This window comes from Camelus ferus, chromosome 9 (genome assembly GCF_009834535.1).
Source record: "Camelus ferus isolate YT-003-E chromosome 9, BCGSAC_Cfer_1.0, whole genome shotgun sequence".
Taxonomy (NCBI): domain Eukaryota; kingdom Metazoa; phylum Chordata; class Mammalia; order Artiodactyla; family Camelidae; genus Camelus; species Camelus ferus.
Window position 1 is genome coordinate 37,662,071 of NC_045704.1, and position 13,917 is coordinate 37,675,987.

Here is a 13,917-nt window from a genome sequence, read left to right on the forward strand (position 1 = left end):
AAATATGTAGAAAAGACTTAGCCCAGGGTCTGGCACATGCATGCACTAACTAGTTGTTGTTAAACATTTAGGAACTTCAGTTGCAGAAATGACTAGCTCCGTGCACTTGGGCAGGTTCTTTAACGCTATTCAATCCTCAGCTCTGGTAGTGCCTCTCATTAAATACTCTACCAAAGTGTTGTATGATTCCTTGTTGGGTATTTAGCACTGTTTCGGGCCCAGTGTGCGCCGTACGAGTGAAAGTCAGAAAGGGAAATGCTGTGAGTGGTTTCGTAAATCAGAGCACAGAGTTTGGATTTTACTTCAAATGCTCTAGGGAAGGCCTTGGACGGTCTTAACTAGAGAAGTGGTGTGACATGTTTTAAGTTTTTAGAAGATCCCTTTGGCGGTAGTGATTTAATGGAAATGTTGGGATTGAGCGGTACAATGGAACAGCCAGGAGACTATTTCAGGTACCCAGTCAATAAATGTGGTGGCCAGGACTACGGTGAAAATGGAGGCTGAGAGACGCGACCCAACTTAGGATCTATTTTTGAGGTAACATCAGACACATTTGCTGATGGCTGGGACGTGGGAAGTGAAGGAAAGGTGAGAAGTTGGTGCCTACGCCTGCCTGGAGGATGATGGTGCCATTTGATGGGAAAGGCAAGGAGGGAGGAGGTGAAGGGGTGACATCATGAGTTCCGGTGGGGCATTTTGAGTTTAAGGCATCATGCTTGATATGGGATGCTGCTTAATTATTAAATGAATAAAGTGTTTAAGGGACTCGTTGGGATTTACTTAGACCATAGTCCCTGCCCCCCAAAAAGCTGAAGAGATTTTCATTGATACTAACATTGACAAGGTGTCTAATAAGCTAGTAATAAAAGATCAATGTCCACAGAAGAAGGAAGAAAGTAAGCACCTGAACAATAAAGATTAACAGAGCCATGATGGAATATGTGGTTTATATTTCAGCCATTGAGAAAGAAATTTGTGACCATTCACAACATTTGAGCATCTGAAAGTCAGAGGCTCACAAACCATTTGCATCAGGAAGAATGTGATTTTTAAAATGAGATAGCAGAATTATCAGTGTCTGGACCAAGAATTTTAAAGCAGTTGAGAAGCAAATGTTACACGGCCGTTTATTTTAACCATGTTATCTTGTATCAGGGGTGATAAGTAATATTAAAGCACAGCCTCTGTGTGTACATGAGAGGGATCATGGTGGTGTCTCTTCCATCTTTGAATCACTGATTGTTAGCACAACTGCTGGCAAAGAGTTTGTACTTAGAAAACCAGGCAAAGAATGGAATAGGAAGAGAGGAGGGGAAAGAGGAAGGGGCAGATGATAAACCATAAGCAACACTCCTCTCCCCATGACACCCACCTTGAAGATACAGTAAAAATCTACCAAAGTTCACCAAAAACTTGGTGTTACTAGAGTTCACATAGGAACCAAAGAAAGCAATTAGCATCGTACCCACGGTGATACTGGGTGAGTGTGATAGTAAAAGCCATAGTGTTAGCCCAGTGCTTAATATTTGTAAAAGTCATACTTAAACTTAGGAAATCCCCTGGTGTTATGTATTGAATTGTGCCCCTCCCACCCCCAAATTAATATGTTCAAGTCCTACACCTCCAGGACTTCAGAATGTGACCATATTTGGAGACAGGGTCTTTATAGAGGTAATCAAGTAAAAATGAGGTCGAGGGGCTGAGTCCTAATGCAATATGGCTGGTGTTCTTCGGGAAAGGGGACATTTGGATGGTGATATCCATAGAGGGAAGATGATTTAAAGAGACACAGGGGGAAGATAGTCATCTATCAGCCAAAGAAAAGGACCTGGAATAGATCCTCCTCTCACAGTCCTCAGAAGGAATCAACCCTGCCAACACCCTAATCTTGAACTCCCAGTCTCCAGAACTGTGAGACAGTAAATTTCTGGGTTGTTTCAGCCACCTCGTCGGAGGTACTTTGTTATGGCAGCCCCAGAAAACGAATACACCCAAGTCATGGAATCTATGTTCCAACAATTCTGCTTAGATCTAAGGAGCCACGTAGCTTTCCCACTGACATTTGAGCTACTTATAGTTTATCACAAACTTCTCAAGCCCTAGACAAGTCACCTGCAGATCCAGAACCCTTGGCCCTTGCCATTGGAGATTCTAGTTCAGTAGGTCTAGGGTGGTGCCTAAGAAGTTACATTTCCAGCACGTCTCAGGCACTGCTGTTACTGCCAGTCCAGTCCTCAGCTCACACTTTGAGGAGCACTGGGTCTAGCACAGTGCCTAGGACATGGTAGATGCTCAGTAAAAATCAAATGAATTAATTTTAGGGATTCTGCTTTAGATTGGAAATCAAATAGGCACGTGGTCGCTCATTCAGTGGTTCTTAATGGGGGATATGCATGGGATCTACAGAATGCAAATTTCAGGGGAGTGTGTTTTAGAATACGTGTGTTTTGATACAGATTTTGTGTCAGAGAGCTGCTCCGAGCAAGGCACCATTCGAGGTAGAGTGCTTTAACAAACTTATTCTGATGCAGCTGAGGAGGAAAAGGCTTCGAAGGATAGAAGCAATTGCTGCGGCCAGAAGTCTACGGGTGCAAGTGATTGAAAACAGCGACGGGGCCAGCAAATGCTAATCACCCATGAAGTGGGCTCGCCACGACTGACACCACGTCTCCCGGTGCGCTCCGCGGTAGGCGCGTCTCTGCTGAATAAATACAAAGTGAACTTGACGGGAAAGGAGACCTTAGCAGTCCTACAGAGGCAATTTTGCAAGCTGTCTGGCTGTGGAATTAGCGGAATGTTTGCTCAGGAAGAAACAGCTGACGTCAACTTTGCTCTCTTTGTATCTCAAGGGCAGAGTTTTCCATGCCTCTGGCCTGCACCGACACCCACAGAGGGAAGAATGGCTTCCAGAGGGAAAGGTTAAAGGACAGGTCGGCCGGGCATCCACGCTCCCTTTCCTCTCCCTCCCCCTGTTTGTCATCTTTCTGGCAAGGTGAATTCAATGCCCAGTAATTCCTTCTGACTTTCTAAGAGCTATGGGACGCACAAGTGTGAGAAAAGTCATTCCGGCACTAATAGGATTAGCTCAGCTTCAAAACCTAATCACGATGGCCAGAGAGAATAAAGAGGAAAGCAGTGGGCACGGGCAAGAAACGTAAGGGTAACGGAAATTTCCCTTAGGTATCAGGAAGTGAGTGAGTGAGTGAATGTGTGTGTGTGTGTGTGTGTTTTGTCTAACTTGCAAAGACTGTCCTCTTTTCCATTACAGGGGGCTTGTTCAGTATGAAACGGGAGCATGTCTTCCCTCTGCCTCCCCTAGAAGCAATCCAAATGCCTGGCACATAAGGTGCTATAAAAGCTTCATTGAGTTATTCAATCAAGGCCATTCTGATATTAACTTAATAATAATAATAGCAGCAATTAATTAAGAGAGGCAGAGTAGTGTGGCAGAGTGAGGTCTACACTTGTGAACAGACACTAGGACCCGCTTTTTTTTCTAGCATCACTTGCTGGAGAGACTTGAGGAAATCACTTGATTGCTCAGGAACCTTATTTCCATCTGGTAAAACAAAGAGGTTAGACTAATTTTTCTGCAGTGTTCTGTTGGATACCCACAAAAGAGTAGGATATAACAAATCAAAATTTAACTGTCTTTATATTGATCAGTAAGGTATACCTCTAAGGTTAGGGTCCACCTGTGTTTTGGCATACAATTATAGGCAATATAAATGTTTTGCATGAGTGGTTTAGATAATAAACAGAAAAATACACAATGGTTAGAGCATGGATTATGTAATTTAGATAGAACTGGTGTTTGAATCTTGTCTTTGCCATTTATTAGCTGTGTGACACTGGGCAGGTTGCTTAAATTCTCTGATCTTCAGCTTTTTTTTTTTTTTTCTTTTGCCTAAAAATGGAGAAGTTGATAATAAGACCATAACTTTAGACATCATAATTCTTCATTTTCCTTGAAGGAAGGTGATGGGAAGGTAAATTTTTTAGGTGGGCAGCTTAGGGGATTCCTCTGTTAGGCACTTTTGCTCTTTCATTTAACAATCATGAATAGATTAACTGATGTGATTTGATACCAAGATAAATAAGACATAGTCCTCACATTCAAGGAACATAACGTCTAATAGAGGAAGATAAGTTTTCATACATATTTTCTTTGAACTAAAAGATCTTTGAGGCTTTTATGTGTAGAAAAATTATCTACTCTCTACATTTTAATATCACCATATGCAAAGGTAGGGGTTGTATCATTTACCTCATAGACTGGACACAGTGCCAGCCACCGGGAATCATACATCACACAGCCCTTTGGCTTTTCTCTTTGGTGTTTCTTCTGGTTTATAGACCGTGTCTCTTCATCTCAACACAGGCTTGGGAAGCAGTGTGAAGAAAGGTTGAATTTATTGAACAAATAAAGACACATGTATTGTGTGTCTGAGAAGGAAATGACATCAGAAATTGTTTTTGACCAGATGGTGAGCAAAAGGTGTGTGTGGGGGGAATGGATGCTGTGTAACTAAGGTGGGTGAAGTCTAGCTTTCCTAAAGGAGCACATTGTACACGTATGTATGTGATAAGTAAGTGTGGAAAATGCTTCCTGTTAATACTAATGAACTTTTCTAGGTCACATGTTATTAAAGGAATGGAAAAAATAGAAAACAGATTTTGAGCATGAAGAAAAATTGAGGTTTGTGTATGAAATCAAAGACATTGATTAATAATTGATTGGCAGAAATGATTGAGGTTCACTTCAGGATAGTTTTTCTATTGGAGTCTCATGATAACATTTACTCATTTAGTCATCAGAGTTTTATTTGATGTCATTTTTGCGTTAGGTTTGGGTCTTGGATAAGAAGTAGAGAGAAATATGTCAGAGTTTGTTTAGGAACACGTGACAGTAAGACATGACAATAAACAATTTGATTCAATATTAATTCCTATAATGGGGGCATGTGTTGTAGGAAGTAGATGTAATGGATGAATTTAGATAGTAAGGAACAGATTTCTGAAAAGATGTAACATTTGAACGTAGACATACCTCTCTAAATGGATCATTAGTTATCCTGGAATCCTTATCTTAAAAAGTAAGATAAAGTATAATTTCCTCTAATCTAGCACAACGTGTTAAAGAATCCGCATGTTTAAAAACTTGATTATGTATGAAGGATTATGAGTAAAAGGTAAAATAAGAATCAAGCTTCGGTCACTAGGAGTCTAGATTGTGTGTGTTTGTATGAATGTGTGTGTGTGTATATGTATCTATTCCTTCCTCCCTCCATCCTTTACTTCCTTTCTCTCTCTCCTCATCTGAAGATCTGATGACTCTTGAGATTTTCCAGGAATACTTTTGCAGAATTCAGATCATATACATTTCATCAAAATAGCATCTTTAGGATAATCTGCTCCAAATCTATTTCTGCAGGAGATGAGAGGAGGGATAATATGCAGCTTTTAGAATGACTATGAATGGAATCATGGAGTCTGACTTTTGCCTAGTTTGTTTTGTTATGAACATTTCGTGCCTATTTAAAAAATAACAAAAAAGGAAACATTGTAATGTTGGAAGGCATAATGAAAGAATATATAATTTAAGCAAAGCCCAAACTAAAACATTGCAGGCTTATATCTAAGTTTTTCATTACTAAGAAATGTAAACTCTTTTAAATTTTTCTTTCCAAATGGAAGATAGCAGATGTTCATCTGTTACCATGAAAGTCTATTTTAATTGGCAGTTGTGGTCTCGGAGTAATTTTAAATTGCTACCAGGCTGTCACTTTTGCTTTTGCTGACTTGCCAGGAGGTTTAATGCCTCCCCCACTGGGTTAGACTTTATCCTTCTACTTGGAACTGTTGGATCACCTCAATTTACGACAAACTTAGAAGAGATTTAAATAGTCCACAGAAATGCAATGAAAATGCCTCAGAGTAGAAGTGTGATGTTTTAAAAGCACTCTGAGATCCAGAAATACAACTTGTCATGAGGAGATGTGTGCAGCGGATAGAGGCATCCAGATTAAAAAAGAATGAGGGCCTTTGGTCAGATTGAATTATTTTAACATACTCATAACAACTACTGGTTAACAAGCAATCACCTCTGTATATAACCCATCAAATCTGACCTTTAGAGTGGCTGATGGAATTAGAACACTTCTTTTCTGTCCGTTTGCTCGCTTTGTCCATCTTGACGAATATATGGAGAAACTTCGATGACAATTCTGTGTAACTAGGTGTTTCATCAAGGTCTGTATGTTGGGACAACTGGGATTGTATAGGGAGAATCAAGATTGTGTAGGGCCCAGGTGACTACATGGAGCTGGGAACCAGAGGATCTGGAATTTGACCTCCCTCTTCTGCTAGCTGGCCATGTGGTTGACGGCTTGCGCGTTTTGTGAAGGGGAGTGTTCGGCAACAGGATTCTAGAGATTTTCTCCAGTAAAACTAGTTTCACACTTTTCATTCTCACTTCATACACCGTATGTTTTCTGGCTTTACCTCTTCTGAATTTGGAGCGCTCCATTTTCTCCAGATCTGTAGTCCCAAATGTCCCATATGTTCTTTGAGAAATAATTTTGTGCATAGTACTGGCATATTAGAGCAAGATGGATCCTAGACTTTGGGAAAATTGTTTTACCTTCTCTGAACCCCCTTTATCCTCACCTGTAAAGTGGCTATATATGCCTCAGGGGATTACTGTGAGGCTAGACTGAGAATCCATGTAAAATGCTTAGTAGAGCGGAATTGCCAAGTGATAGAGTATATATTTAGCATGAGTGTTGCCGGCCTTTTTTTGTGTCATTTTGGTATAGTGTAGTTCCATCACATTTTGATTTTAATTTTAATTTTCCTGATGACAAAAGGATGAGCATCTTTTCATATATCTACTGGACACCTGTGTACCATCTTATGTGGATTTCTTTTTCAAGTATTCTGCCAATGTTTCCATTGGTTGTTTGTCTCCTAATGATAGAGCTGAAAGAAAATATACTTTGAATGCAAGTTCTTTGCAAATTGTGTTGTATTAGTCTCCTAGGGCGGCTGTAACAAATCACATAAACTTGGTGGCTTAAAACAACAGAATTTCATTCTCTCACAGTTGTAGGGCCAGATGTCTGCGGTCAGTGTCAGCAGGGCTGAGCTCCCTCTGGAGGCTCTCAGGGGAGGTTCCTTCCTTGCCTCTTCCAGTTTTTGGTGGCTGGAGGCATTTCTTGGCTTGGGGATACACGACACCAATCTCTTGGCCTCCATCTTCACATGGATACACATGGCATTTCCCCCTGTGTCTCTTTGTCTTGAATCTCCTTGTCCTTTCTCTTTTATGGACTCTTGTCACCAACTCCAGTATGGGCTTTGGATCCTGGATTCCAAATCCAGGGTGATCTCATCTCAAATTCCCTAACTTGATTACATCTTCAGCTTTGCTCACAGTTTCCCTGTTCCTTTAAGGCCGTTCTGCTGTACTATCTTGGTTTAATGCTATCCATCCTTTGGAGGTCTGTGTAAACTTTTCCCGTTCCAAGGCGGGATAAAATGGAACAGACAAAAAATTAGATTTAGAGTTATTAAGCACATTTATTGTAAAAATAAAAGTGTTAATTCCCTTCTCCTGCGGGATCAAAAGACAGCCTTACATTAGTGAGTTGGACTTTCCTGGCCCCTTCATTAGCCAGGTTGATTCTTTACAAACTGACTACACTGACCCTCTGGCTCTTTTTGCAGTTTCAAGACAGCCTCAACTTGGTTCTTCCAAGTGGCTCATCAGACTGAGCTGAGTTAGTGCAAAGCTTCCAGCCAAGTAAGGCCTCTCAGCACGAAGTGTCAAACATAAGACAGCTAATGCTGGGAGCCAGAGGAAGAAGACTCTTCTTGACCTTGCTCTGAGACTAGTGCATTCACAGAGAAGTGGCTGGCAGGCTCCTTTTGATGCAGAGAACAATGAACAGCAGGGATTAAGTCTCACCATATCCACTTCATGCCTGTGTGTGTATGTGTGTGTCACATGAACACTCTTCATCTTAGCAGCAGACAGTGCAGAAAGTCTATGACCTATTGCTTGAAAACAACCCACCCAGGATCACAACTAGGGAGAGAGATCCCACAAGCTGGCCAGTGGCAGTGGTACAGCTGGGCATCCTTAGAGCCCATTTTACATATAAGGAAATAGAGGACAAATGAAATGTCTTCAGTTTTGTGGTTTTGGTCTGTTTTCTTGGCTTGATATTTGGGCACAATGTTCACAAAACATAGTTACATTTTCAGTCTTCATTGGGTTCTTCCTGAATAAAGTAAGAACAGTGCTCATTCAGACCTCGGTGGTCCGTATGAGGGTGATCCTCCCCGTCACTGTTTCTATCACCCAAGCTCTTGGACAGAATTTTTCATTCTAGTGATTTCTGGACTGGGGGACATATGTTTAGAGATACAGAGTGTCTGCCAGCACAGTGTTAAAGAAAAAAAAAAGTCTAAAAGTTCAAAAATTTTAAAGCAGAGCACACACTCTCCACAGAATAGCATTGCCTGTATAATCTCAAACCAGATTTGTTTTTTCCTCCAAGTGATTTGGTCCTGCCTGGCCCCTGATGAAACATGAACTTGTCGTTGCTGCAACAGACATATTTTGCTTCTTATACTGGCCTTAGAATCATAGAATCTGGAGAGGCCTTAGTCTCTAAAACTTAGGTCAAATGGCTCTCAAACTTGATTTTTAAAATCTTTTGCTGGAAGTTGGAATATTTTCTTTAAAGATAACCTTGAATGGAAATCCAGTGTATCAGACTGATAAAAGTGCAGCTATTCTGTTTGACGGCATCTTGGGGGCGAGGGGGATGGATGAGAATGGGCGAGCTTGGAGTGCTGTATCATTCAATCTCCTCCTGGGTCCCTGAGGCACTTCTGCAGAAAGCAGGGCTCTCAGGTGCCCAGTTTGAAAACCACCTGTAGAATATTCTCTTTGCTTACAAAGGACTAGAGCCTGGAGGTTGCCATTATGTCACTCCCAGGCAGTGTTCTCTTTCTCATCAATGTATCCAAAGTCTTGCCTAGTCAAACCTTTAAAAGTAGCTTTATAGGATGTATTGTACAACATCAGAAATATAGCCAATATTTTGTAATAACTGTAGATTTTAAGTAATGTTTAAAGAGTGTATATGTACAGACTCACAGACATAGAAAATAAACTTGTGGTTACCAGGAGGGGAAGAGGGTGGGAAGGGCTAAGTTGGGATTTCAAGATTTTCAGATACTTACTACTATATATAAAATATATAAACAGCAAGTTTATATTGTGGAGCACAGGGAACTATATTCAATATCTTGTAGTAACTATAATGAAAAAGAATATGAAAAGGAATATATGTATATTTATGTATGACCTGAATACCAGAAATTGACACAACATTGTAAACTGACTATACTAAAAAAAAAAAGTACTATGGAAAACGAACCTTCTCCAAGAAGCCTGGAAACTCTTAAAAAAAAATTGTGTGTATATATATATATATATAAAATAGTTTTATAAACCTTCAAAGCCATGGGGTTTTAATATCAGGATTGATTAAATAATTTTCATCATATTAATAATTTAGTGTATGATTTATAAATTAACATGATTAAATTTATTTTACACTTTTTTGTACATTTCATTTATTTCATAAGTTTTATTCATAAAGTTTCTTTATATTTTTTACAGTAGGAAGAGCAGGAGGATTGTGGGCAAGAAGACCAGTTTGAAGTCAGAATATACAGACTTCTATCTGTGTAACCCTTGGAAAGCTATTTAACCTTATTAAGTCTCACTTATCCTCTTTTTATGAATAGAATCTTAATGCCTAATTTATGTTTTTTTCCTGGAATATTAACTTATATACTGTCAGGGGTTCAGTCAGTGTTTGGAATATACAAAGCGGGCAGTAAAAGTCTTTTCCACTTACGAATACTGTGATTTTAAAGGTTGATTCACCTCTGTAGCCTTCTAGTCCCTTTGCACATGTTAGGCACTCAGGAAGTGTTTGTGAATGATGACTCAATAGTACTGAAACATGAAGAATGTGACATGTTTTTAGACTCGAGTGGTATATATAGCTGACAATTTCCCTACGTTCAGAATAAAGAAGGGTGGTGGGGAGTGAATCTGAATTTCTGCCTGCCATACAATAGGCATATTACAGACCAAAGGTGGCTATCTCAGAGGAAGGAAGCTTTCCTAAATAGAAAAGGGGAAAAAAAAAAGATGAAAGATCTTTCTTGCAACAAAGAACTGCTAGTACTTAACTTGTCAGGACAGGATTTTGAAAAACAGCATTCCCAAGTATACTTTTGTAAAAAGCCTTGAAAAGGAGCACTGCAAACCTGGTCCCCACTAGCCTTTTATTATTTCCCATTGATAATGGCTTACAAGAGCCTCATTTTGGAAAACTCAACACACTACTGTGAACATGAAAAGCAAACCCGCTTTCATAAAGCTGATGTTCCATTGGGTAAGTAAGGGCTCAGCAATGACACGGCCAATTATAGATTCTGACTGTGTTTGCACCGTGCCCAAACAAGGGAAGGAAACACAAAAAATTCAGCCCAAACATGAATGGTTTTCTGAAAAGAAGGAATACACTCGTGCTTATATCGAGTGCAGTCATGAGGCACACATAGCTGAAGCTCTTCTTCCCGTGCATATGACATTTTTGGTAAGAGAAACACACTTCATCAGAATTCTGTGATCCTTAAATTGTATGGTAATCACTGACATTTCCAAAGATGAATTGATAAGATTCTTAAGTGACCTGTAGATCATCAAAAGATGTTTACATAGTCTGAAAATAGATGGTTCATCTACTTATTCTTTTAAGTATTCATTAAATATTCAGATGCCAAGCACTGTTCGATTTGCTGTTGGTATATATGTGAACAGATCAAAACCCTTCCTCTCATGGAGCTTATATGATAGTAAGAGTAGTTGAAACCTAGTTCCTAGGTATTTTGAAACGAGAAGTAAATTAGGTAATAGAAGACCTGTATTACAATCCCAGGCTTTGTTAGACAGCCGGTACTTGCTTAATGTTTGTTAACAGAATTAGTTTTGTGATACCTGGTTCTGTGATCTCGTGCAAATCAATTAAATTAAAATTCTCCACCATCATAAAGTATGAAAATCTGTACTAAAAAGTCTATAAGAAAGATAGTGTAGATATGATGACTTCATTTTCTAGAATCTTTAGTTTTGTTCTAAAAACATGCATTACAATCACATACAACAGAGCTCTAAGTTCCATGGGAAATACACAAAGAAGTAATGGTGTTTATCCTAAGGTAATAATAACCTGTTCAGGAATAATCTATAGTAGTTGTTAGGCTGATTGGAGGGGAATGTAGGCTGGGATGACAATGGGAAAGCTTTAGAATGCAGTGAACTATCTCATTCCCAATAAAACTTTGTAAGTAAATATGTGTGTAATTTATTTATATTATTATATATATATATATATAATTTACTAAGTCTCAAGGTCAACTAGTGAATAGAATACTATATGTTCTATATATATAAAGGTTTTCTGCAAATGTATACATACATACATATATATATTCTGTATATACATATATATACACAGAAAACCTTTCCCCTTCCCTTTTCTTAATCTGTTCTGCCTTCTGCTACTATAAACTTTTCTCCTCCCGGTGAACACACTGATTCTCATCCACTTTCTCCTGAGGCAGAGGTAGGGTCTACATGCTGAGACTAGACCGCAAAAGATGGGCACATGCGTGGAAGACACATGCGTTTAGATATTCTTTCACTCGGCAGAGTTCTCAAGAACCATGATGCAGTCACCACCTTGGCTGTGTGTGACCAGGAGTCCAGGGATGGTTGGCGCTACTGTTTGATGACTGCAGGGTTCTTTTCTGTTGGTATCAGGTTCATGCCTGAGTTGATGGTTTCTAGTGAGTTGGGGACTCAGTCTTAGGGGTCTTTCATCTGAAATCCTAGTCTTATGAAATTCTGGTCTCTGAATCTTGCAACAAACTCTTTACTTGCTGCAGTAGATTATTCTCTATACATCATACTGTATTTTAACTATTTTTGCATTATTAACTAGAATGGCGTACAGGAAAATTTTATTTTAAGGGCAGAAAGAGTATTCCTCCTAGTTTAACAACGTTCTAGGTATATTTAGATGGGTTGATTATTTTGAAAATCAACTTATCTTCAAATGAGTAGTAATGATAATTGCTTTTTAGGATTTGTTTTATAGATTCAAGGAGATAAGAGATACCAAGTGCCTAAGGATAGGTTCTGGCACATAATTGGTGCTTCATCATGAGTCTGGAATGTCAGAACATCTCCCTTTTCACTGAAATCAATTAATTTACTCAATTAATTTACTGTGAGCATTGATTCAGTTATTTTCATAGAATTCTCCTTGCAAATAATCAAAATCACACTTGTTATACATTTTCAAAGAACTTTCTATAACTTAATTACCATTAACAGCTATCCTGTTTTATCTCATTTAAACTTCATTCATTGTGAAATGCATCTGGTCATAATAATGGAAACCCCACGTGGCTGGTGGTCAGGAACTGAAGCAATGGTATAATCCCAGGAGGTCTGTGTTGAAGGACAGCTTGCTTGTTTATGCCTCTGGTTTAGTTTGTACTCAATCCTGAATGTATCATTTCTGTATCACAATGTGGTGTTGCTTGGCCTGTCTTATCTTACTACTTTGGGGCTCTGACAGAACCCCACTCATGAGGGGCAGTTCTGGTTGTATGGACAGTGTTATGCCATGATCAGGCCCTCTTTCTGCCAACTCCTAGAAGCATGCCAGGATTTTTTTTTTTTAAGGTGTGTAATTCTTTACTTCAGATGGCATGGCCCTACTCCAGAAATGTCGGGGGTCTTTACTGTGATTTCTTTTTCACTTTGGGGCTTGTCATAAACTCCACATAGCATCTTTTTCACCACTGGTACCTCTCAAATCATATGTTCTCCTGGCTCAAATATCCCAGGGGGCAGCGCTGTTTGCACTGCCTCCTCAGCCTTCTACATAGTCCTTTCACGCTCTGGTCCCCATTCAAAGATGACAGCAATTTGTGACACTTGGCATATGGACAAGAGTAGTATTCCCAAACAATGAACATGCTGTCTCTAGAACCCAAACGAGCCCATAAGGTGTTGGGTCTCCATTTTTTGTGGAATAAGATACAAGGTGTATTTTGTCCTTTTCTTTGGTGGAGATATCCCAGCATGCTCCTGACCACTGGATCCCTAAAGTTTTACTCAGGTGGCAGGGCCTTGCAACTTGGTAGGGTTTATCTTTCCCCTCTAGGGCACACAAACCTTACCAGGGCTTCCAACTTGATAGACACTCTTACTCAACTATTTTTATGGTTGTGATATAATTTATGTAGTGTAGCAAAACCAAAGAGTATGAGACTGTTCCCGAGTAATTTAACTATGTATCAGAACAAAGCTTTAATATGTTTATAAGAATATAAAAAATATTCAGCACTAAAAAGGTAAAATTCACAATGTTTGGCATCCAATTAAAAACTACCAGGCATGCAAAAAACCAAGAAAAGTCTATCCATAGTTAGTGGTAGACAAGATATAATTAGCAGACAAGGGCATTAAAACAGCATAACTGCACTGCAGATGTTCGAGAAACTAGAAGAAAGATTGAACATACTAAGTAAAGACATGGAAGATGTAAAAATGGTACTAAAACATTTAGAGATAAAATTACAATGTCTGAAATAAGTGGATGGGTATAATGTCAGGTTAGAAATTGTGAAAGAATGTATTAGTCCACGTAAAGATATAGTAAAGCAAACTATGCAAAATGAAATATAGAAAGAAAAATAAAACTTAAAAAAAAGTGCCTCAGTGAGCTGTGGAAAAATTTCAAGGATATGTGT

At 39.2% G+C, this 13,917-nt stretch overlaps 1 long non-coding RNA gene across 1 annotated transcript in view; it reads left to right on the top strand.

The window, feature by feature from the left end:
• Nucleotides 1-11,411, top strand: part of LOC116665766 — a 151,587-nt gene extending 140,176 nt beyond the window's left edge. Inside the window, exon 3 of the long non-coding RNA XR_004322432.1 lies at nucleotides 9,698-11,411. This is a non-coding gene — a long non-coding RNA (uncharacterized LOC116665766). The remainder of the gene's footprint in view (nucleotides 1-9,697) is intronic.
• The last annotated feature ends 2,506 nt before the right edge of the window (nucleotides 11,412-13,917 follow it).